At 42.5% G+C, this 26,694-nt stretch overlaps 1 protein-coding gene across 1 annotated transcript in view; it reads right to left on the reverse strand.

Annotated features, from left to right (window-relative positions):
- Atp10b (ATPase phospholipid transporting 10B (putative)) overlaps positions 1 to 25,598 on the reverse strand; it is a 311,951-nt gene extending 286,353 nt beyond the window's left edge. The window contains exon 1 of the mRNA XM_060363835.1: positions 25,328 to 25,598. The gene's annotated coding sequence lies outside the window, so the exon portion shown is untranslated. The remainder of the gene's footprint in view (positions 1 to 25,327) is intronic.
- Positions 25,599 to 26,694: the final 1,096 nt, after the last annotated feature.

The raw sequence follows: 26,694 nt of genomic DNA on the forward strand, positions 1-26,694 counted from the left end.
AGTGAAAAGGCATGTGGATACTGGGTTGGGAGAAAGGGATTGAGCTTATGGTAGAAAACAAAAAATAATCCATGCAAAGACAGAAGATGATAAAAAAAAATGATTTTCCCTCCCTAAACAGCTGTGGTGTACTTGATGGCATCATCTGTTTTTTTTTTTTTTTCTACTGTATTTCACTCATGGGACCTATTAGATGATCTAACATACCCAAAGCAGATTGCCCAAAAGCTTGGTACATTCTGAGAGATGGAAAGGGCCATGAAATAGCAAAGACATGATGATAGAGACTGACACAAAGTCAGATGTTTAAAGAGACCAACATGAAGGGGTCTATAAGGTGGCTTCAAGAATCTGTAACCAGCAGTTAAGCATGGTTACACTGTATACAGCACAGTGGGTCTGAATGGATGCATACAAAATGATGCTGTTGTGTATATGTAGGTGGTAGTATTTGATTTAGAAGATAAGTTTAAAAAAACTACCTCGACTGGCTTCATAATAACAACCACATTGAAAGGGTTTATTACTAGAGGTAGAATGAAGTAGAAAAGAGTCTTAAAAACCAGTCAACCCTTCTACCTTATAGACAAGCTGGGGGGTCAGAAAGCGCAGCTTGTCAAGTGTCTCTAGCTTATTGGGTCGGATGCAAGACCAGAATCTGAACTCTCTGAACTTGCTAGGCTAGGTCTCAGATGTGTTATTATCCTCCTTGTGGCGAGCAGGAGGCAGAGGCAAGAGCTTGCAGGTATGCCATCTGTGGTCTTTCCATGTGTGAAGTACGGAGGAAGATACTCTCCATACATAAGGAGTAACTCTCACAGGTCAAATAGAGTTATTATTTGTCTTAGGAATAGCCTTCACAACTCTCAGAGGTCCAGGGCCACAGAACATATCTTAGTAAAAGGAAAACTTTTGATAAAAGTCATCTTTCCTATTATACAAAATGCTGAATGCCTAACCATTTGATGAGCCTCCCAAATTGAAATACTTCAAAGGCCTCAGTCCATTTTTAATATATTTTCCATATGGGTGACACTATCACTATCTTCATCATTTTAGGAGTCTCTGTCACGTGCTTGACAAGGCTCCAGCTTGGCTTTTTCCTTCAACATCATAAAATAAACTGAAAGGAAGCACGTTGTAGCTTCCCTGTCCCCTTTGAGCTTTCATTATGTAGCAAGCAGGTCTGGTGGGTCAAGCAGCTATAAGCTGTAGCTCTGTTCCACACCCTAGGGCAGTTAGGAACACCTAGCTTTAGGAGTTTGTCTCTCTAGGTGGGGTCCAGGTAGGCTCACTTGATTGCTTTGGTTACTGAAAGTTTGGGGATTGAGATTTGAATGTTTTGACAACCATCACACATGGCCTTCCTGATGAAATGTTGCCCTATTTTCCCAGGATCCCAGCGATTAGGCAAGAGTGCAGTTCCTTTTGACTGCCATGAAGCTAGGCATCATGCTCTTCCAAAGTGGCTTAAAAGCTGGAATGTAGCTCAGTGATAGAATGAATGTTCACCATTTGTAAGGTTCTGGAATTGATTACAGGAATAAATGAATAAAAGGAGTTGATGTTAAAAATAAACTTCAGAATACTCTAATACATCCACTGATGAGAAGGATAAAGTCTTTGAAGTCAGACTGGACAGCTTCTACTTCCTAAGGTGGTAAGCACTTTATCTCTTTGAAAGTTATAGTTATAACCTTGATCTATACAGTAGAAGTGGTGATATTTTTAATAGCATGTACATTACAGAGTACCTGATAGAAGTTGATATTGGATAGATATTAAAAATCTAGACATAGAAGCAAGATAGGCAGACAGTTCTGACAAGATATAAGGCATTATCTTAGCAATACACACATACACATAATATATACAGTTAATAAGATGTCTTGCTAAGATTGTCTGTTCAACTTGAAATTTATACTGTATGTATATTGTATAAATTGCATTCAGGTTGTGAGTATAAGGCATACAGAAAACAAATGAATTTCACATTTAGACTTTTCTACTTCTAGAGTATTTCACTAAACATGTGCAAAAACTCCTAATCTGGAAAACTAGGGGTGCCAAATCATCTTGAGTAAGAGATACTCAATTTGTATCACAATATGTTCAGCCATTGGTAAGAGATCTGGTGAAGAGCTCAACTCTGAATGTAAGATTCAGCTGCCATTTAACAGCTGGGCAAGTCACCTCCTTCCTTAAGGGCAGGGTTCTCTGGTATAAGGTGAAAAACTGTGCCTCATGAGACCTCTGAGATAAGAGGGAGCAGGATGCTAATCATGGAAAGAGGAAGACTATAACACATGGCCCCGGGGTATCAGATATTTAGCCCTTCACTTAACTATTTCCTTACAGCCACTGCCACTGGGTCTTGTTTGGTTTGTATGTGACTCGTTCCAGAGTAACAGGTAATGGATAGGTAGTGTTCTCATAGGGTCCACCCCTTTTATTCTAGGACAACTACCCAAATTTCATCTAAAAGAACTACCCCTCCCTTAACGAAGTTTTGAGGAAGGAATGGCAAAATAACCCTCTTGCCAAAGGCATTTCATGAGATCATTTTCTGTAACTCCTGCCATGGAGCCCTGGTTCTGCTCCTTCACAATGCGTGTTTTTGTTCTTCACTTCCATTCTATAAGTTAGCCCACACATTTCCAATAAGCCCCATATTTTCTTAAATTAGGTGAAAGCCCATTTCACTTGTCCATAGCCAAAGAACCTGCCTGACTTTATTAGTCTACATAGAAACGGTGATACTGGCTAGTTTCTTATCTTCTAGTAAATGTGCTCAACTCCATGCGTTATTAGGCATCATTCTTGCCAAGGTCCTTGTATCAGGAACTACTGAGTTCAGTTTAAAATCAGGGAAACTGAGGTATAAAGAGATGATGGCATCTCTTCGACTTTGTGCACCTAGTTACTCATTGTGTGCTGCTTATTCATTTTCTAACCTCCCTTATGTTTTGGTAGGACCTGTGACCAGTAATTAGATGAGTGGTCCAGATAGGTGCTACTGAGCTGTTTCTCAGCCAAATGAGCCAAACAATGTTGTACTTCCTTCCTCTGTTGTACTCTGCCTTAGAGACCTTGGGGAAAAGCTTGGCTTCCCAGTCAACACTAGACACAGGAAAAAGCAAGCTGCTACCCACTAAGCCACTAGGAATTTGGAAATTTTCTTCTGTAGACTCTGAGTCAGTGACCCTGGCCAATGAATGCATTGGCAGAGCCAGAATCTGTGAGCACTTCTTCATTCTTTTGTGAATTTTAGCTTTTGTTACACACAAAAATAAAAGAAGTGTCAGCAACCAGGAGATACCCCTTTTCGAGTTTTGTACCCACTCTTAGCTTGACCGTCTCTAGACTTTTACTTCCTTTTTGTCCCACCTTGGGTGGTGTAGAACTCTGCCTATATGCAACAATGAAATCTTCACATAAGGGAGGGACTACTAGTATGAGAAGACCATCTGTGCTCAGTGAGTATATCCTTGCCTATGACCACTGGACCGGTGAGTGGAAGAACAGGGATGCCGACCTGATTTCATGCTTAGACCCCACACATCTCCACATGTCCTTGTGAGGATACTCGTCTGCTTCTAGAGGGGATCACCTGACACTGCAGGTGTGTTTGCTCTCCCCTTCCTCTCTCACAGAGATCTCATCTCTGCAGGACCTTAGGGCCATCCTCATTTGAGTATAACCTACTTATTTCTTGGCAGAAAAGCCATAGCTGCCTGAAAGGCATAGCATCTGGAAGGGTAGAATGCCCCTGGTTAGCTCCAGGCTCCCAGCTTGAGGAGGCTCTCATTATGCTAATGCTTTCGCTAATTTTACTGCTGTCATCCCTACCTGTCAGCTGAGATTGGAGACTCAAATTGGGACTCTATTGATTGCTTGTTATTCCTTTATTTGCTGGTCACTTCTCTTACCTTTACAGAAAATCCAGCCTCTTGCCAAGCATCAGGACCTCTAAGTTACAACTGTAATCTTTACCTCACGTCACTGTACATTCTCACAAAACTGATTTCAATTTAATGCGGTGTGATGGTCCTCCACCTGTATAGAGCAACGTGATAACACAGCAGGATAGATTTTTTTTTTCAGAAATGCTTTTAATAGACTCATCTCAGTGCACTCTGGGCACTGGCTATTTCTCTTTGAGATTGTAGCTGGGCTTGCTTGTGATCCCAGCATCTAGAGAGGGCCTAGTACCAATTGTCACTGGCCCAGGAAAAGATGTGAACTCATGCGCAGCTTCTATGGAAGGCATTTCTTTTTCCACACCACTGCAAAGGCATTATAGTATCATAAAATTATGCTAAAACATTACAGGCTGCATATATGAAGTATTTTGCCTACTGAATACTGCCGCTGGCCAAGTGCTGTTCTGAGGCTCTACGAAGTTCATGGTGTACCTACCTGACATAAGGCATGCTCCCTTCAGAGGGCCTGTGAACTCATGGGGATCGGACACAGATACAGGCAACTGGGAGGCAATGCCTTACAGGCTCTGGTGGCGGAAGGAGAGTGCTCTGAGTGCTGAGAGACAGCCCAGACTGTCAGGAAGGGGTCCTTCTGGAGTAATGTGAGAAGGTCCTTATGGGCTAGGAAGATGGCTCAGTGGGTGAAGACTCTTGATTCCATGCCTGATGACCTAAGTTTGACCCCTGGGACCCATAAAGTGGAAAGAGAGAGAGAGAGAGAGAAAAAAGAAGACACCTGAAAAGGTGTCTTCTGATCTCTACATGTCCAGCATGGTGCACACACATGAATATGAATATGCATGAGTGTATATGTACATGTATGTGCGTCTAGGTATACATATATTCACATACAAATATATACACATACACACATACATATACATATCCTATATGTACACATGCATATATAAACATATGCATATATACATACAAGCATATATATGTATACATACATATGTGCATGTATATGTATGTGATATGTATGTATGTGTGTATGTATAGTTGGAGGCTGACCAACTCTTCATCTGGCCATGCATTTAAATACTAATGAGGAAAAAAATACATTAGACATTGACCAACTCCTTTTTTTTTTTGTTTTTGTTTTTTGAGACAGGGTTTCTCTGGTTAGCCTTGACTGTCCTGAACTCGCTTTATAGACCAGGCTGGCCTCGAACTCACAGAGATCTGCCTGCCTCTATCTCCCAGAGTGCTGAGTGCTAAGATTACAGGCATGTACCACCATGCCTGGCTTGATCAGCTCCTTTTAGTTTAAATGTTTGTGCTATGGAGTCTCTAGCAAATGTATATCAAAATAGAGAAGCTTGACACAGAAATTTGCAGGAAGGAAAGAAGCAAGAGTGGCAGAACCAGCTCAGGTGAGCAGAGTTAGAGAACCACCAACAGATCTTGTTTCTGACCCGAGGATTTTAATGTTTAAAAGATTGATGTGGACTTAACTGGCTTGGAATCACTTCTACTTTTTCTTTTGTTTATAAAATAGCTACATGATTGGAATCTAGCCACTCTAATTAGGAGAGACATTCTACATCAGAGAAAGGACTTGGGAAAAAGCAACAAGTGCAAAGAGTAGAGAGTCATGTCAGCTTCCCTCGAAGGTCTAAGTTGAGTGACACAAACACTGCTGGTCACGGCAGATCCGTAAAACAGAATAACTGTCAGGAAGTGAGAATGGATACTTTCTGCAACCAGTGATCTTGACTAAACCTCTTCCCCTTTGAGCTTTAGCTCATGAGTCTGGAAATTAGGGGCAGGATACATTAAAATCTGACCCTAGAGCACAGTGCAGGAAGCCCTGCGTGACCTGCACACTTACTGCAGGTCTGGAACCTCTTCCCTTCCTGCCCAGCATTCTGCCACCGTCTCTTCCTGCCGGTGACAAGCTTGTCTCGAGGCTTTTGTGTTTGCTTTGATCACTTTCTAAAATGCTTTGTCTTCTTCCCTTCTGGATGAGACAGGCTGCATTTTGAGACTCTCAGAAAGTCTTTCTCAGACTCCGAGACCAGTCCTTCTCATTTCGTACCTTGTCTCGTCTTTCTCACTGTAGGCCCCACTTCCAGAGCCCTCCCTAACTTGTATATGTATTGTTCTGATCCCTTCCCAGTAGAAAAAAGTTGCATGAGGGTTTTTGAGTAGCAAATGAAAAAGGTAAAGCCTTCAGCTTCAAAAGGCATTAACAGTCTCCAGAGTAGGATCCTCAGTTTAGTCTTGCATCAGGCATTTTACTGTCCTGAAGTTTAGCAAAAGTTATTTTGTGTACACACAGAAGACCCCCATCAGGCTTCAGTAAACAGTTCCAATCCAAGTCACATCAAGGGCCCTGGTTAACACAATATGAACCCTGGGGTCATGAATCGTGGAAAGTGACTGAAAGTGATAAAGGGTCTTAATGTTGGAACAAAGGAGAACAGAGAGGGAGACAGTAATCCAAATACATTGTGTAACTGTATTTAATTGTCAAATACTAAAACCGATCTATAAAAAAGCCAAAATAATTATTATATTTTCAATATTTTAATGCTAAACTATGTTTTTTAAAGGGGACAAGATGGTAAAAATTTAATGCTTTGTGCAAGTTTAAAGGGGTAAGAGAATATTCTTGAGTTGTATGGATGGCTTTTTAAGGCCAATTCTGAGCAAGAAATGCCAATGGCAAACACAGGAGAGCTTGGCACAGACTTAAGAAGGTTCAGTAATATTTATTTTTAAAATAAGTAAAATTTTTACCAAAGGCCTAGTCAGAAAGTTGTAGTCTGGCTTGGAAACTCCTCTGTCTTCTGGTGTGTTTTCCAGAATTACCTAAGGCTAGCACAATTATGACCAGCATTTTCATAGCTCACAGGATAGAGGAAATGCAACTTAAACCTGATTTCTCGGCTACCTTTAGAATCCCTCAAGCACTACACCCACTTCAGACACCCTTAATTATAAAACAATGGGTGAAATTCTTAAAGGAGGGAACATGACCTTCAGTGGGACTGAGAAGAGCAAGGACTAAGATCAATTATGAAAGATGGAAATTGTCGTATTCATTATAAGTATGGATCTGGGTGGAAGGAGAAGGTGGCCTGGGCTTCTTTCAATGTTAATTCTCATCCTAGGGCTTGGTTTTGGGTGGATCTAGGCATGAACATGTGCAGGCCCATCAAAGCTTGACCCGAGGCACATATAAGAATCTAATGTATTGATAGTCTGTGAAGTAGCTTAAATAAGCAAATATTACAAAGCAGACCATTAGGGATTTACTTCCTTTGGTGGCACTTGAGAGAAAGAAATAAAGTTCCTCCTCAGTAGGTCCAAGAGGAAAACTTATTTGGGGAGTATTCTCTTAGAGACCACATTTACATCCAAGAATCATCTAACCCAGCCTTATTTCTTTAGGCACAGAAGTGTGTTTGTCTTATGAGACAACTGTGATCAGCTTCTAAAACACGTGATACATACAGATCTTATAGCCCAGTGTCTGCCAAGTGCTACATGCAAAAACATGTTGGTGAACATCATCGTTGTTGATCTAGGCTAGTTGAGAAATATTTAAATCAATGCTGTGTGATGAGTAAAAGGAAAGGAAGACAGCCATTACCGAGGATCTTGCACTAAAGTAGGGAAAACATTTATGCACGCTAGTAGGGCATGCGCACCAGTTTTGAAAGTGACTGTGAGAGAAGTGGCTAGAAATAGAAACACATAAGACAGAGCCTGTTTATTGGGCATTTCGACTGGATGAAGATGAGAGGGCAAAGATGAAAGTAATGATGCATGAGACATCTAAGCAAATAGGGGATACTGTGAGGGTGGGGACAGTTATTTGTAGATTTTAAGATTCAGGAATGCCATTAAATTATTCTGCTATTCCTATTACTTGAGACCCTGAGGAATCCAGAGTAGGATGTTTCAGGTATACATTTCACAGGACAGGACATGTTCCTATCCTCTATGTAGCCTTAAAGAATGGGAATAACCTTATGTGTGTGTGTCCTCCTCCAGTTTTTGAGAGATACTGGTTATTTAAATGGACAGTAATTCTGGAAAGGAAGATTGGCTGTTGATGTCACTGACTCAGCAAGACGAGATAATATAATTCAATTACTAGGTAGCATTGTGATGACCCAGCTATTCTGGAGGTAGTGACAATATTTCTGACCTGAAGTATTTATCTGTGTTTAAGGCAATGAAAATCCTTTTAAAAGTTGTGAAGGTAGCCAAAGAGGTAAGGGTTCTCTTCCTTGCTTTCCTATATAACCATTACAGATTCCAAACCTCCCTCTAAAACTCATGGTGGCTCCTTGCTGCCATCTTATTTTAAAATCCTAGGAACTAGGATTTGATGGAGAAAATGGGAGATTAGGGGTCAGAGGTTCTATTTTGGCTCCTGTTATGTCTTCCCCTCCCTCAGAATTTTGTCAGAGCATGGAGCGAGATTAGCTCTAGAGGCTGTAGCCTTAAACCATCAGTTTTGTGGAAAATAAACTACCACACAGCTAGTATTTGCTCTCTGAAGCTGGCCTCTCAGAACTCTTTAGCCCAGTCTACCCATTATCTCCTTCATCTCTGTCTACTTGGCTCAAACCTCCCATCTGAATTTGGTCATCTAACACATGTATTTTATTGTTCTCTCACTGAAAGCTCCTAAGAAGAGAGTACACATAATAAGCCTGAAGAAATTCAAGGAACCAGAATGTTATTTCCTTTATATGCCCATGTTGCTCTCATGCCTTTTATGAGGTCAGAGGCCTTACACATACAGTCGTGAGTGATTTAGGGCATGGTGTATCACCAGGCCTGCACGTAATGTAAGTGGATTTATTTATTTGACATAGAAACACCTAGTCCAATTGCTCAGTAAATTGTAATTCCTGATACTAGATCTCTTTGGAAGGTACATAAATAAATATATACCTTGTTTGAAAGATTCAGGAGAAATACTTAACACAAAAAATAGATTGGCTCTGTTCTCTCTATCATAAAATTTAATTAGCAACCATTCATCAGAACGTGTTAATTGCCAGATTGTTCATTGTTTGACAGGTTAGGTTGAATCAGTAAAATGCTTTTCCAAAAGATGAATGAGGAGAGAGAGAGATGTCTGGCCTGATTTAAGTATCACACAACATATGTGTGGTCCAAAACATTACATGGTACATTAATACATCTAACTCTATTGATTATCTAATTATATTAAAAATATTTCAAGAAAAATGTAAACTGTTTTCCACCTCAATGTACATTTATACTGACAGGCACGTTTATGCATATGAATTTGTCAGTAACCTTTAAGCTATGCCTTGGCAAGCAAATGCATATAAGACTGAGCCATCTTTTGTATTCAAAGTTGTCGAAGAGGTTATAAAATAGTATTACCGTGTTTATAAAACATTATAAATCTAGTTAGGTGTGACCACACGTGCATGTAATGCTGATACTCAGGAGGCTGAAGCAAAGGGTCATCAGGTTAGCCTGATCTATACAGCAAGACCTTGTATCAAAAAAAGAAAAAAAGAGGGCTGGGGAAGATGGGTCAGTGGGTAAGGTGCTTGCTGAGCCAGCAGAAGGACCCATGTTTGGATCCCAAGCACCCAGGTAAATACCAGGCACGGGGAAATGCCCTATAACCTTAGCCCTGGAATTTGTTGTCTGGTGAGTCTAGGTGAAACAGCAAGCCTCAGGTTCAGGGAGAGAATGTCTCGGAAAAATGAAGTGGAGAAGCAATCGAGGAAGCCATCTAAATGCCAGCACCTGGTAGCCACAGCTACACACATAGGCAAGTGCAGCCACACATACATGAGCACACTCATTTACAAAGCACGCACTCGCATGCGTGCACAGACACACAGACACACAGACACACAGACACACACAGACACACAGACACACACACACACAGATATTAAATTATTTCTTGTGAAATGAGCCAGTTCAATGAAAGGCTTTAAGTGGCCAGGATCATATGCCCTGCATCAATCCTGCAGCTATTTAGGGAGAAAGACTGCCAATACTAGAATAAGGTAGATTTTTTTTTTTTTTCAGTTTTAAGAAAAGGCCAAACAATTTGCTAGTGCTTCCTTTTAACAGACCCCAAGGAACACCCCATTCAGGCTTCATATCTAAAGCCACTGTGAACCGAGACAAGGCTTGTTACGGGTGTTTCATAAAGCTCAGAGATGGTTCAGATGGAGACATGCTCAAATATAATCTAGAGAGCAATATTGAGTGCTCCAGTGGGTTCTGGATGGACAGTGCTGCTTGCCGGAGTTGAGCCAGTCTCCTGATTTCAGAATGAAGTCCTGGATCATCACCACAGCCTCAAAAGTAACCCCCTCACACAACTGCTAGCTCTTTGACCGCCTCCCTTGAATGGGGGAGCAGCCTTGCCAAGCTACAGAGGAGGACAATTCAGCCAGTTCAGATGAGACCTGACAAACTAGGGTCAGATGGAAGGGGAGGAGGAGGGGCATACTTTTTTAATTACATTTTTATTTTTTTATATTAATTACAGTTTAATATACTTTGTATCCCAGCTGTAGCCCCCTCCCTCATTCCCTCCCAATCCCACCTTCCCTCTCTTATCTCCTCCCTGACCCTCTTATAAGTGGATATTAGACCTACAAGATAGGATAAGCATGCTAAAAATAAAAAATTAATTAAAAAAAGTTCAAACAATGTCATGAGTCAGCATTGACAATGGGGAAAAAAGGCTGATCAAGGCAGGTGCTCCAGGGGATCCATCTTCTTGGATACCCAGGCAAGGAGACATCACAAAAACAATCAAACACATTTCTCTTAATATTTTGGCCCAGAGCTATCCCCCGAATACACAAACCTAACTTCCAGGATGAACATGTATTTTGGACACAAAGCTTTAGGATTCTTAGGCTTCTGGATGTCTTCCGTCACCCAGAAACACAGAGTCGATTCATGACTTTCCACCTGCTCTGCGCTCACAGAGTTTTTATTAAATGTCTAACCACACAGGAACTCCTGCACGTCATAATCCCATTTTACAGAGATGGAAACTGGCATTCCGAAAATTTCCCAGTTGTTACAAACAGTCCATGGCGAGGAAACAATGGGAGCGACTGTACGTGATCATCTCACGTACGAGGGATGAAAGTCCGGAAGACAGCGTCAGCCTGGTAACTGGGAAGGCAGGGAAGCAGCCTTTGTATTGTCTCACTCCCCTGAACGGTGGCTCCTTCTCTTGTTTACAGCTCAAGTTCCTACTGAAGACACGGGGCCGCATGTTCCCTGTTGAATGCAATATATGTTCTGGCACACACTTGCCCCGGGGAACAAGCCCGGGGCTTATCGAATCTGAGGTTCCCCGGTGTTTAGAAGTACTGACTCAATGTTAGGCAATACATTCACAACTGCCCATGCTCTTGAATGTTTTTTATACTCTTATAATCTTCATAGCTTTAAGGACATTATATATTTAACTCTTTAATTACCATGTATCTGTGAGGTAAGAACACAAAGGGAGGTTAAACTTTTCAAAGGACGCTCAGACAATAGATAGTAAAAGCCAAATTTAAAGCCACATGGCCCCATGTTTCTTTGTAATGGATATACCTCCCACGTTACAGCTGAAGGCTCATGAAGCTAGGAGAGCCCAGCAGTCATCTGGTTCAATGACTTCTAAACTTTTCCAGTGTTCCACTCTATTTTCTCATCACCTATAGGGCCTTCTAGAGGAATGGTACATAAAAGAAACAAAGCAAGAGAGAACAAGGTGCCTCTGGTTTGCCTGAGTGTGAGGTGACTGTCTCTGGATTGTGGATCTTTTATTTACTGCAGTGATTCAAAGTCATCTCTTCCAAATGTTATAACTCCAAAGAAAATGATGTGAAAACCACTGGTCTCTCCCTGTCCATTCATCTTTCAAAAGGAAGATGAGGCCTAGTTAACATGGCAAGATCTGCAGTGTATCAGTGACCCAGTGAGTCTCCTTGGGCACTTTTATGTTAATGTATCCCTTCTCACTGTAACAGGCCATTCCCAACCTCCATTTGAAGAGGTGATCTGTAAGACACTCTGATATCCACACCTCTGTAACCACAAGGTGACTGGGGACAGTACCCATCAGGCTTTCTAGGGTGGGGCAAATGGCATAAAATTGGTCAGTGTCAGAAACAAGTTGTGGCAAGGTCAAGATAGAAACATGGTTAGCTGCTACATGTAATAGGACAGGGATGAGAGTGAGCAGGTGGCTCACTTAGGACATTTTCATCTTCACAGGAGGGCACACCACTTTGGATTCAAGAAGAAGATGACACCTCTTACCCCAAAAGGCTATAGAACTTGCCAAGGCTCATTCTGGGTGAATGCTCGTGCCTGGGGATTTCAGATCATCTTCTAAGTCATAACGCTGGCCTTTCTCACACTTGCCTTTCCCTTGAGTTTGCTGTCATATCTTTTGTTTCCTTGGCAGCTGAGGGCTCCGAGGAGCATGCTCTCAGGAGATATGACCTAATTTTAAGTAGGGAGGGGCCCTGTGTGAGGCAGAACGGGATCAGGAGCCAAAGCTTCTTAGCAGGCCCTGGTAACAGAATGGGACAGAGCATAGTCTCTGTGTACTGCCACTGTAGTTAGTTATACCATCCTAGGATCACAGGACGAAGGAGGCTGGGTGTACTCATGCTGCCTACTCCTATCACATACACAAGGCTCTAAGGACACTGCAAATGCCTGTTACTGATTCCAATGAGCACCTGCAGACTGCTGGCATCATTTTATAAACTTGCAGGGGCAGGAGGTGTTAAGGGAAAGTTAGTTATTTTAAACTTTAGTGTGTGTGTGTGTATGTGTGTGTGTGTGTGTATAATGTATGTATGTATATATAATGTATATATATATATATATGGAGAAAACAGATTTAAATCAAGTAGGCATACAAGTTATTATTGGAAACATGGATAATCTGCATAAAAGAATTGTTGGTGATAAAAACCTATCAAGAGGGTATAGTATTGAGTCTAGGGAGTAGGGCAAGAAATTTATCAATAGTATAACTGATGTGTAACATCTGAAGGGCGTTAGATGACTAGGAGAAGAGAGAGGAATATCAGGGTAGAGGAGACAGAAATGTGGAAGTGCTCAAGTCATATGAAAGAAACACCCTATGTAATGGCGACAGGACATCCATATTTATATATAACCCAGTTATACATAACCCCTTCAAGTTCATGTTACCATTCCTCATTGTTATTTCCTCAAGGTGCTGGAGAGATAAACATAGACATGAAGCAGAGCTGAGAGAAATGAAGAGTTAGATTAGGAGCAGAGCCATATGAGAGGATTATGGCTGCTTAGAAATTCTTCCAGCAGTTGAGTGTAGGGAAGATTGCTGGCTAAGGGTGAGATTCCCCAAGAGGCAAGTGGAAGTGGGGATAAGATGGCAAAGTTTAGCATTGGTAAACAACCTTGCTACCTAGACAGAAAATACCCAGCATTTCCATAACACTGAGAAGCACAGAGCAAAGCACTGAGTATAAAGTAGGGTGGGGGGACCCTTGTATGACATCCTTGATCATGTTTATTCTCTCAGTGAATACAGGTTGAACACCTGTCTCAGACCTATGAGACTACACCACATGAGGCTTAGTTCCTGACCTTGAAACCAGGACTCACATAAAGCAAGTTCTTCAGGAACTCAACGGACAAGTAGGAGCGGTAGCAGATGATTTGGAGTAGCAGCGAGAAGCGAGACTTCACAGAGCCCATCAGGATCATTACCCTTTGATTTCAAAGTGTTGATAGGCTCCGACAGTTTTCAAAGCAGTGCAATGCTGTGACGGTCATAATCAGAGCTGAAAGCAGGTCCAACTTTCCACTTTGAATGGCTCTAGCTGCTATAAAGGACGACTTATGATTTGATTGAGGTACCTCGTCTTTTCCTGCCTTCAACTGACACCCGTCAACAGAGGACGGGATCAAGGGAATCCTCTAAATAGCATCTACCCGGGGAAAAGTCTCATGAATCACAACAGCTCTTCCTACCCTTGCAGCTTGCTCAGGTTAGTAACAGTGATGCCTTCCCAACCACCTCTGAGGCTAACTGCAACATCCCCACAACAATTATATTAATATCCAAGCTTGAAGTGAATTGATGGAAAGCCATTCATCCATGTAATGAGGTTTCAGTTATATTTTAGAAATATGGCAGATAATTTGGTAAGAAAGTGTAAAGTTTTTTTTTTTTTTTTTTTTTTTTTTCTGTCTGTCAAGATGTGGAGGAGGCAGAACACAAGTTCTTTGGCTTCAAATGGAATGAGAGAAATGTCATCTGGACATGAAATTCTCAGGACATAATGAGCAGGCATGAAGAGGGAGTGTCAGAGCTGAGGACACAGGATGGGTGGTTGAGAGGATACACATATAATTATCACCTAAGATTGACCAACCCTAGTAGACAACGCAACACCTATTATCTTTATCTGGCTTGAATCTGGTAGTCCTGCAGGGTGGGTAGTAAGCTTCTTTGGCAGAGACTCAGAGAAGTTTTCAAACCTACATCTTTTTAACTTTTAATTCTTATTTCACTACCACTCTGACTTTATGCTTTGTTGCTGATAAAGAGCCTTTCATTTCTTTTTGTTGGGTGATAAAATCAGTTTTATAAATTGTTGTTCTTATTGTTTTTCTTATTGTTGTTGTTCATTTAGTGCCCAGTGTTGAATACAGGGCCTGGTACATGCCAGGCAATCATTCTACCACAAAGCTCCACCCCAAACCAATTCTATTTTAGATAAGAAGAAAATTGTGTTCATAGCTAATCTGTGTGGGCATCTTCCCCACCAAGGCCAAGGACGTCTCACCATTGCATGTTCTTGTGTGACATGTATGAGACCTAATACAGAGTTTTAGTCAGTTCTCCTAAGATGGGGTTTCTCAGTGAATAAAATGGAATCACACAGTAACAAAATCAGTTCTATATTAAATTATATCAGTATTTCCCCTTTATATTATGTTAGTTGCCAATGAAATCATCTGGGTGAGTCTTAAATTACCAGACTCAGGTCCCACCCCAAAACTGCTGATTTAAGTATCTGACTCCTCCCGATTCTCAGGCTGTATGTTCATATGTAGGAAAAATAAAAATCAGATTCTGTTGCCTCAGAGCTGGGAACAGTGGTGCTTTGAAACTACACTGTACTATGTTCATGTTTCTGGAGTCATTACTTTGAGCAGTGGAATCTAGTGACCAGCCACAGTGAGAACCATTGCTTTAAGAAGTATCAATTTTGTGCTAAACTTTTTTGAAGGGATAAAATTCTATAAATGAGTTCTTCATGAACCCATAACACAAAACAAGTTGGTATCTATGAATAGTGAGCCCCATTTCTTTTCTACTTTAACTGCCAGAACCTCTTTCCCTCTACAGGTTGGAATTCTTCCATAGGGAACCATGCCTATAAAACAATAGAAATGTATATGTCTCTATCCCTTCAACAATCCACAGATGATAACATTGTTTAGCTGTTTCCCCCACTTACCACTACATCTTGAAGATTGCTTCCTAGCTATTCATAAAGACCTGCCTCCATAAAATACACATAATATAAAACACACCATTTCAAACATTTCTGAGTGGATAGTGGAGTGGCAGTAAGCATGTTCATACTGCTGTGCTATCATGCATCTCCAGACCTGATTCTTCCTATGCTGTGCCTGCTAACTGATGCCATTGTGTATCCAACTCTTCCTAAACAGAACCAGAATATATGTATTAGGGTTACGGCATTCAGGAGGCACAGGCTGGCTGGATTTTATTCACAGGCTCTAGGTTCACTGTATTTATTTTTACCTTTACTTTGATCATTATAAGAAACACTTATTTTTTACTTACAGAATTGTAAACACACCAGAGTTTCATGGAAACAATGGTGTTTGGTCTTAGTGAAGTCTGAATTTTCCTGTGACATATTGTATGAATGTTGCAGTGAAAAACTGAAGCCAAGGATGGCTCCTTTTCTTCTCAACTCCCACTAAATCTAACCATCCACAGTCTGAACGGGACAAAGGTTTTTCCTTCTTGAACCTCATGACTAATACTTCTAAGGAACATTTCCTAAAGTCTAGAGCAGTGGTTCTCAACATTCTTAAATGCTACAACCATAAAATCATTTCATTGCTGCTTTATAGCTGTGCTATTATGAATGATAATAAAAATATTTGATATGCAGATATCTGAAATGCAACCCCCATGAAAGGGCCATTTGGCCTCTAAAGGGGTCTCAACCCACAGGTTTAGAACCACTGGTATAGAGTCCTTTTCTGTAAGTCAGATCACACAGCAGTCAGTTTTGTCTTTACCTCAACAAAATGTTAAGCAGGTATACAGAGCCAGACCTTTTATATAGTTTCGCATCCCTGGACAGTGACAGGAAAACTAAACCTGGTCTCCTTATATAGAAGGCTATCACCAATCTAGATATGACAATTCAAGTGGGCATCTGGTTTGAAACAAGCCAGAGAAGTGCTAGCTTCTCTCTGACATGAAAGGCTTCATGACAAATGTGGGCAAAGGCAACAGGTGGGTTCACTGTGTAATTCAGGGGTAAGAGATTGGAATTGGAGTCTTTATCCACTGGGGTTTGGTTTTACCACCCACCAGCTATAAGACTGGTAGCAAGGCACTCAGCACACTCCATGTATCAGCTCTCCTCACCTGCAAGATGCCGAGCTGAGAATTGAATCAGATCTATGTATGGGATGGGCACTTGCTTTTGTGTTGGGACATTGCTGCTGTTCAAGAAACAGAAATCTAACAGTTCTGGGCTTTTCATTGCACAGAAGAAGGAAGATGTAGGTGATAAGTGTGTTCCTGGCACATTCAGATGGCCACTGTCCAGGCTGCTCTCCACCAGTGGCTACCTAGCCCCAGTAGGTATGAAAACCCTTTCCCAGGAGATTTATAGAAGAAAACATGTCCCTAAAAGAACAGCAGTGGTTCAAGTTATTATGCTTTGCTCATAAGTAAAGCCAAGAAACCTTAGAAGCAATCCTGCAGCAAGGAGGACAGAGCAATTCAGGGAAGAAACATTTGAGCATGTTGTGGCCAGAACTGCTGTGGGTGCCGGATTACACTGACAAATGTGACAGAGAAGATCTCTGCATTCAAGGGTTTGCCTTCTAATGGTACTGCCACAAGCCCTGACTCTGTGGCCCATCCCGCTTGTCCTTGTGAATTCCCTTCAAAACTTTGAGTGTACTGGAAGCACAAAAGAGAAGGAATACAGAGGAAAAGAAGAGAAAAAAATCTGTCCTCCATCTTTTTCTTGGAGGTAAGCACTAGCATTTGTTTGGAAGAGCTTTCAATTAATGGAAAGAAACAGGACTTATTGATGTTTTGTCTTTCATGTGACAGAGAGCTGAGAGAGCAGAAGGGGTAAGAGTCATGACTAGGGTACAGATTAAGGCTTCTCCACCATTAACTGGAAAGTTGGCAAATGAAGAGCAGGCCAGTCAGATAGGTCTTTGGAAAATGAGCTTCCAAAAAAACCACAAGGATGATTTGTTCACTGTCTTGAAGTAGAAAAGGAAGAATTGAACATCAAATTGATACTCTGCTCACTCACTATACTGCTCCCCAGGAATGGATGTCGACATTGGGTTCAAATCCAACCTTGCCACCTAACAAACGTAAGTTGTCTTGTCTGTGAAATGATAACTGAATTGTTTACTTCATTAGATTGGAGCAAAAAGTAATGAAATAGTGTCCATACAGGGATTAGAAAATACTGTGGAAAAATAACTTCTTTGTCCATGCACATGGCTGGTTTTGTGTGTCAGCTTGATACAAGAGAGGAAGGAGCCACAGTTCAGAAAATGCTTCTAAGAGACCCTGCTGTGTGGCATTTTCTCTATTAGTGTTCAATAGGGGGAAGGGTCCAGAGTATTGTGGGTGATGCCATCCCCGGGTCAGTGGCCCTGGGTTCTATAAGAAAGCAGGCTGAACAAGCCATGTGAAGCAGGCCAGTAAGCAGCACCCCTCCATTGCCTCTTCATCAGCTCCTGTTTCCAGGTTCCAGCCCTGCTTGAGCTCTTGTCCTGATTTCCGTTGGTGATGAACAGGAATGTAGAAGCGCATTCTTTCCTCCCCAACTTGCTTTTTGGCCATGGTGTTATCACAGCAGCAGAAGCTCGGAAACAGTCCACGATCATACAGGAAGTAAAGAAGGTGGTGGTTATGCTGTAATTGGATGTATCTGCCTCTCTCTCTACACACCAACAGTGCTTTCTCTGCAATCTGTCACAAGAGGCTGGCAGGACATGTTTGCAGACTGCCAGCTGGTGTTGTTGGGCACATGCTACCCCACCATGGTGGCAGAGTCTGACCCCGTTTGTTTTTAGTGGTGTCTGTCAATGAGATGTCTGTGTCCAGTCCCCATGTGTTCCAGGGTTGTGAGAAGAGCAGAGAGAACAGGGTATGTGTGGCTGTAGGAGGTCCCTTACCTTGGGCACCTGCCTGCCTGTCTCTGTCTGGATGTTTGAGTTCCGAAAGTAGGGTACTGTTTGTTCCTCCTCATCTCCTTCTGAGACTGTTGCTTTTAAATACTTGATTGTGAAAGAAAAGCTCGTATGAAAATCCCTCCTCACCTTTCCATGTCCCCCAAAAGCAAACCAATAGTAAGCTTTGTTTCATTGAGGAAGCCCCTGGGGCAGGAAGAGAAGGCCATGGAGATGGGCAACCAGCTGTGTCTCCAGTTAGATGGGGATTCTCTGGGACTCTTACTTCCTATGCACACTTGGACCCTTGAGTCAAGGGTAGTCCTTAGCAGGTGCCCAAGCCACATGTCTCAGGGGCATTTGCCTGAGAACTTCTTGGGGCCAGACAACTGATGCTAGTCTCTGAGGACACTGCCACCCTAGGGCACATGCATGCCCAGCCATACTTCCTACTTCTGCCCTTGGAGCAGCATGACTCTAGCTGTCCTCTTAGAACTATGAGAGGCTTCAGCCTTGCCTCACTGGCTTCCCCATCTGTCCCCTACCAGATGCCATACTTTCTCAGTTTCCCAGCAGGGACCTCATAGGCTGCTGTCACCAAGTGTTCTTCCTACCTTCTCGTGCCCCTTCCTTCCCAGAAACAAGCTGTGTTTGAGCATCCTGAAGAGTTAGATCTTCAGAAGGTCAGAGCCAGTGCAAGCCTTGACCATGCCTTCCTGGGTCTTGGTTCTTCAGCCATTACAGCCTGCACATGCACTAGGCCACCTCTTGGCAGGACCCTTGTCTGACAACCATTAGGTGAGGTACACACCGAGTTTCAAGAGGATTGGAATAGGTAAGTGCAGGATGGAAAGAATTTGTGTGTGGAGTGAGGTATGTGTGTACAGGTTTGTGTGCATGCATGCATGCCTGTTTTATTTCCACCCATGGGGACAATTGAATTTGGGGCATTTTTTTTTCTACAAAAACAGCCTTTTCTCCCCTTGTCTGGACTTGCTGTAACTGTAAGCCAGGTGCTTTAACCAAGATAGCTGGTAGCCAAGATGGGAAGTGGGCATGAGTGTAAAGACCCCCAAATTCAGCCTGAGCTCCCAGAGGGAAAGAGTGAGAGTTGTCAGGGCTCACAAATGCCAACTACTGTGCTATCCACATCCCTGCCCTGTTATCCCCTTTTTCCTTGGGTGATGTGGGGGCAGCCTTCTGCCCCTCCCACCTGGACAGTGGTGGGTGTCAGGTGGGACCTTCTGAGACCTAGGAGGTAAAGATGAGGGTTTCCTTACCATGTAAATGAATATTTGTGTGATTAAATTAACACAAAAATACCTTAAAAAAACCCAACCCAATCGCATAAACATCACTTACAAAAGAAGGAACATTTATGATATACAGTCATACTTTTGCAAATAATGGTACTTGCAGGGTACACTACGAGCTAAAATGCCAATTATTTTAAATATTTCACTATAGTAAAAATATGCTGTGTGCTCTGCCATGAAATCCAGCTCCCCAGTAAGCCATGTTGAAAGGAGGACAAGGGAGAAAACAGAAATAAATTTTTTAAAAATTGGGGATATTACTATTCAGAAAAGAGTAAAAGGGTGGGCCTTGGGTTTCCTTGGAGAGAGAAAAAAAATCTACACTCATTCTCACATCTTATTGTATGCCTGTGATCTAAGAATTGGAGAAAAGTCATGATGAACAGTTGAGGAGCTCAACCACACCCAGAAAAGGAGGCAAAGGGAAATAAACAGACTCCAGCAGGCAGGGCAAGCCAGAAGCACCCACGGAAACAGGTGGGACAGGTTCTTGCATAGCCTGCCCCATGAAGCAGCCAGCAGGACGGGTTTTTCCAAGGCTAATCTGAACCGTGCTATCAAACCATCTCTGGAGGTGGACTCAAGCTAGAGCAATCTGTGGCAGCCAGCCCAGAGGTGAAGCACATGTGCCGGGTTATAGGTCATCAGGTTTCTGCCCTGTGCTGCTGGCTCTCAGTCAGGTGACATTGGCTGAGTCTGTGTACTCCCTAGACTTCAGATTCCCCTGAAATACGGAGGATCAGATGGATGAGAGCCTTCTGCCAAGTGTGGCTGAGTTAAGATTACATGTGCTAATTAAATTCACACACAGCTCAATAAAACAAGCTATTCTCCATTATTAATTACTATTAGTACTTGGGGATTATCATAGAGCTCTGCATGCTCCATGTAGACAGCACAACAATGAATGGCTTCTCCTGGCTCTGAGGCCCCGAGATCCTGGCAGAAGCAAGTAAGGGGAGTGATTTAATAAAACAGTCCCAGTTTTAAGTGATAATTATGGTTAATAGAGCACTTAGAAGAACAACCATCTTTAACCAGACCAGGTAGACCTAAGGGCAATTTCTTTTAACACCTGTATTGGGGTGAGTGACAGCTCCAGCGATGTACTATTAACAGATTTGAGCCATATGAGAAAATGCTATCATAGAGCTAGAAGAAAGCTGCTTTGAAAATCATTTCAATCATGTCCCACACTTGATGCTGGCAGGGGGAGCTCCTCTGATCACTTGTAGTGGATGAACTTTGACCGCAAAGCTAGGCTAGTTGTCTGGCCTTGGAAAGAGTCATAAACAGAGGAGAAAGTTCTGACGCCTTTGGTGAAATTCTAGATCCACAACTTATTCTCAACCAGTTTCTTCATTACTTTCCTTCTATGACACCAGGCCAGTAAAGTGACTGCCGGGATGGACGGAAGTTAGTCAGGTTTTAGACTATACATTTTGTCAAACTAGATTCTCAAAGCAATTTATCTCCTTGGGACCTGGATTTTGAAATATGGTACGTAAATATGGCAGGCCTGGGATTAAGCCCATTAGAGAAGTTGGAAGTCTCCTTCTAGTCATTTGACCTGATTACTCATCTGTTTTAAAATATAAAAATCAGTGGTGATAGGACCTATCTCATGGAATACTAGTGGGAACAGTAGCAGAAACAGACATATGAGAGCTCATTACACTGGACATTGTACATGTGTGTGCATGTATACACACACATATGCACAACACAGATGTATATATTGATTTATGAAATGTCATGTATTATTCATAGGCATGAGTTGAGTAACCCCACGGCATCCCTAGGAAACTGATTGATTATTTATCTCCACTTAAAGATGGGATATGAAGATGCAGAGTGATTGAAAAATTGACCCAATATCGCGCAGCTAAGGATTGACAAAGCCAGGCACTGAAGACCATGAGCCTGTACTCTGTAGCCACTATGATAAATTGTCTTGAGCACATGAGATAACGTGAGACAAGCCCCTCTGTCACTGCTGTGTATGAAGGAGCAAGTAATAAATGATGAATAACATTATTACAGTATTAGTGCTAGGCCCCACTGTAAAATGAAAGTGTCTTCAACGTTCTACTAAAGGTCTAGAAATTTGAAAACGGCTCAATTTCACACTGTACGAACTGCATGTTCTGTGACTGGGTTCATTTTCATGTTTTTCCTTGAGACGTGCCCTGTTTTGTCTTCATGAAAACATTTGTCAAGTTATTAAAGGCTACAAAGACACCCCCACAGAAAAGGAGTCTCGTTTCAACATGTTTCCAAACATTGGTAAGCTAGATGAGAGTGGGGTATGGTGATAATCTCCAACAATCATCTTTAGCAGCATCTCATTGGCTGACATCCTGCATAAAGATGAGTTCTAGGTCTTTACAGTAGACAGCCTGTACCTTCCTGGATGGGTAGGGACACAGGCTCTTGTAATAAGCAGTGCATGTTCAACTCAACACTCTGTCACTTACTACACCAACCGTGGTATTCGACCTTCCAAATCTCACAGTCTCTTTATCCCAATATGGAAGCAAGAAGCATGCCTGAACACTAAATAAGGTTATCCAAGGAAAGAACCTAGAACTGTCTCAACAAAGCATCACTGGCACTTGCCCTTACTGTCGCGATGGGACTACTGAAAAAGGATTATAGACACTGTAATTTTTTTCTCACACCACAACACTGTTTCTCGGCTCCCTACTTTTCCATAAAGCAATAGGAGTTGGGCTTGGATCCTGACTTAAGTATTTATTTTCTTGATAAAAACGTTATTTTTGAAAATTCTGCAAATCAAGAATTATACAAGGGGACAGAATGGAAGAACATAAGCAGGGTCTCAAAAACAGAATCACAGAACGCACCAGGGAATCAGCTGTCTCTTAAATCAACCAGGCCAGGGCCAGGGCCGACGCTGGCAAAGCTTAGCATCCATTACAGCAAAGAACATGGAAGTGCACACAGGGACCCATAAAACCCAGCAGCCCGTGAAATGGTGCCAGCCATGCTTTCTGCATGCCAGAAACGAAACTGTGCAGGATTCTTCTGTGCTTTTTTCTGAAGAGTAAGTGTGCTAGGTGTTAACTAATGTATATGATTTGATTTTTGAGGTAACTGTCTCAGAAAAGCAATCTTGGAAGGGAATCTCCCTGATAGACTGCTTTTGAGATTTGCAGCCTTTCTGCAAGGAAAATTCTCAAAAAAAAAATCAACACACTTCTCTGTGTATTCTCTGTTCCCCATCTTTTGCTGGGGTGGGAGCTTGCAGGCGAGAGAGACTGTGATGGTTGCTTTATCACTGCCACAAAAAAACATTTGGAAGAGCACTTTCATCACTTAAATTTCACCTACCTTACTTGCCATTATAAATATGGCTTTCATTCACTTGCACAGAACAGAAATGGGGGGAAGTGAAGGCACCAGTTTCAGAGAGCTCTAGAGCTCACACAAAGTGCTTTCATCCCCCAGTCTCAAATATGATCCTCTAGTCATCCTAAAAGTGAATGACAAGCCCAAAGAGCCTGGTGTGAGTTTCAGTGGTAGCATGGTAAAGCCAGGAAGTAGGTGCTCTAAGATATCCGATATCTTGGCATGAGAGGTTCCCAGGCAGTGCTGAGGTCCCTGTCACCTCTCCTGTCTACAAGGGCAAACTGCACTGAGTCATAGGTGGTGGAGGTTATCACGCTGGCCTGCATAGCCAGTCTTTCTGTTCCTGGTTGTTTCTCATGGGACAAAGTCTTAAAGTCTAGTTAGTGCCTTTTTTTTTTTAAACCACTTTCTTTGTGTTACCTGGGAGTGGAACCAACTGTTCCTTGAGTTTTTAGAAGTGCACAGTTGTCTCCTTTTGGCTGGTAGTGCTGGATGGGAGGGAGGCAAACTAGTAATCTAGATCCCTCCTTGTGTTTTCTATTATCCACTCACCCACCGAATATTAACAGAGCACCTGCTATTAATAGCAATACTGCTTGGCCCCAAGGACTTGGTGATGCCTAGGAGGAAAAAAGAGGTAGGTTTCTGTCTTCCTGAAGCTCATGTGCCACTAGGACAGTGGTTCTTAACTTTCCTAATTCTGTGACCCTTTAATATAGTTCCTCTTATTGTGGTGACCCCAAACCAAAACAATTATTTTATTGCTACTTTATAATTGTAATTTTGATACTGTTACCAATTGTAATGTAAAATATCTAATATGCAGAATATCTGCAATGGGACCCCCGTGGAAGTCATCACCCACAGGGAGAGAACCACTGCACTAGGGCTGACAATCAAACAAGAGAAGCACAGAAGAGTGATAGCCATTATGGCAACAATGGACAGGTGAGAGGCCAGCATTTGAGATGCTGTGATCTGAGAAGTCATTTGAATAAGCAACATCTGAGGTGGAAAAGTGTTCCAGGCAGAGGAAAGGTCCTGTGTGTGGGGGTGGGGGTGGGGTGGGGAAGACTAGCCAGTGTAACTGATTTACCATGATCAGAGACTAGAGGATGGCCCAGCTTTGGAGGAGTATTAACTATGCTCTGGTGGGGAGGTTTAATTCCAGCTACCCCCAGGGTGCCATCACAGTTTCCAGCTCTCTCCTTCTCAAATATATTTCCTTTCCCTTTCCCTTTCCCTTTCCCTTGCTCTCCAGTTTCCAGATTAGCTCCTTCCTCAGCTGCCCAGCCGCAGAGTTCTTAATGCCACAGACCTCATGGACTGCATGGTTCTGACCACAGGCTGCCGATGGTCCCTGCACTTCCGGAAAGGGTCCCAAAAGCCTGAATCATTCTAAGTTAGCTGACGTGAATGGAAACGAGATGGTACTATTACTTTGCTTCTGCCTGCAAAAGGGTTCTTTACAAACCCAAGTTGTTCTGCACCAGTACTGTGAACTCTGAATCTGGAAGGCTAATGGTTAAAGACAGCCTCATCAACGCAAATGCAGAGTATGGTCTCTATAATGAATGAAAGCTGGCTTTCATTAGCCAATTACTACAGCTATAGCCACACCTACCCCATAGGCATGCAATAATGAATAACGTATTTCATGGTCACGTTTTGTGTATAACACTCCATCATTACTTTATCATTACCAAATTTAGTATACACCATCCTATAACATTTTATTTTATTTTTTACAAACATTCAATTTTTTTTTTCTTTTTTTTTTACAAAATCCTACAGTAACCATCGGTAGAGAGAGATCTGAAGTCGTACAAGTATTGATGAGTATCTTATGTGTCATAGGCTCTCCATCCAGGTCCCTCATTTATAAACAAACAGCAAGGGCAGAGGTGAGTTGCTGGGGCTGTGTATTCACCAAGGTGAAGAAATTCTACTCACATCACCACCATCCGAAAGAGCTCTCATCATTTGGTGCCTAAATGCTCTGGGCCTGCTAGCTTGGACCAAGAACTTCTGAGACACACAGAGGAGTGAGGGTTCTTGGAACTAGTGGTGGACACAACTCTAGCCCTAAGACCCAGGGCTCTTAGGTGTGTTGCAACTTGTAACTTTAGGCCAGCAAGCAATGAGATAGTTGAAGAGGAAAGAGCACTCCTTCCTGCCCCGCAGTCTTACCTTTTCCCTCCTAGGCACAGCAAGATCCAGGCTATGGCAGATGTCAGCACTCTTTGTCATTCTTTATTCTGCTGGGACATCAGGAAACAGGACCTGGTATCACCCCCAGGTATGCCATCAAATGGGCGTGGCAGGGAGAACTTCCTTTGTAAGTTTCTCGTTGGGGCAAAACAGCCCCAACTGCTTCTCTTAAGTTTGGCCTTCAGTTTTATACAGCTGAGCACAATTCACCCTTCCTGATTTCCTTTGGTCTCCTGTGGCCTCCTGCAGAAACCTGCTAAGTTCCACCCTCCCTCATCCATTCTTGGCTCCCTTCCAGTCCAAGAACCTCCTCCCTCCTCTCCCTTCTTGGCTCCTGGCAGGACTAGCCTAACCAGTTCAGTTCCTGAGAGAAGCAGCTTAAGCAAGGCTGTTAGCTGATGCCTGGTTGGCCTTGCTCACCAACAACAGCCTGAATAAAGTCCTGCAATTTATTAATTTATTTATTTACCTATCGCAATTTGTTCATTTTATATCTCGATTGAAGGCACCTCCCTCAACTCCTCCCAGTCCCTTTTTTTAGAGAGCACTTTGGTTGGACTGCAAACTTGAAACTTCGGCCAGACTGTGAGAAAAATAAAGATTTTTTTTTTTTTTCCAATTTCTGGGGCTTGTTTAGACTACTGTGAGCCTGCCGAGGCTTAGATATCAGAATTTGGGGGCTTTAACCCAGCAGCTGCCACAGGTGGGTTTCATTCCAGCCAAAGGGGGATCCACCTGCAGTGTCGAAGCTGAGCCATATTTGCACCCTTGCTTTCAGATTATTCTCAGCAGAGACCTCGAGCAACATGTCTGCCCACCCATCCTATCACGGCTCCACCCGTAGCCTCCCGGCAGTGCTGGGGACAGGAGAAAACAAGTGTAATGTTTGTCATTACACTGCAGTTCATCTACCCAGCTAATGGCTGGTCCACGAGATCCATGGGTGGTCTCATGGATAAAGAAGCAAATTACTCTTCAGAAGTATATCATATCATTCAGCTTTCATGTCTAAGCTATTTTATTTCCGGTCTCTGAAAATAAAAATTAGCGTTGTCCCTTTCTTGATCAGAGGCTGGCAGATTTTACAGTTCCTGAGCATTAACTGGGGCATTTAAAATACAGGCTTTTTCAGGTTTGAGAACTATAAATTAAAAAAAAAAATTCCCCTCACTGATTCCCACAGTGGTCCTGCTGCTTGGCATTCCTTGGTTCTTCTTAAGACAAAGTTAAGGGGTCAGGACGTGCTCCCCATTGTTACCATCTTATGAGAGTTTTCCAGCCCCCCCCCCCCCCCCAGTTTTCTAGTGCCTTTAATTCATCTCACAGCTCACAAGTGAGCTTTGTGA

This window comes from Meriones unguiculatus, chromosome 11, assembly GCF_030254825.1.
Source record: "Meriones unguiculatus strain TT.TT164.6M chromosome 11, Bangor_MerUng_6.1, whole genome shotgun sequence".
In the NCBI taxonomy this organism is placed as follows: domain Eukaryota; kingdom Metazoa; phylum Chordata; class Mammalia; order Rodentia; family Muridae; genus Meriones; species Meriones unguiculatus.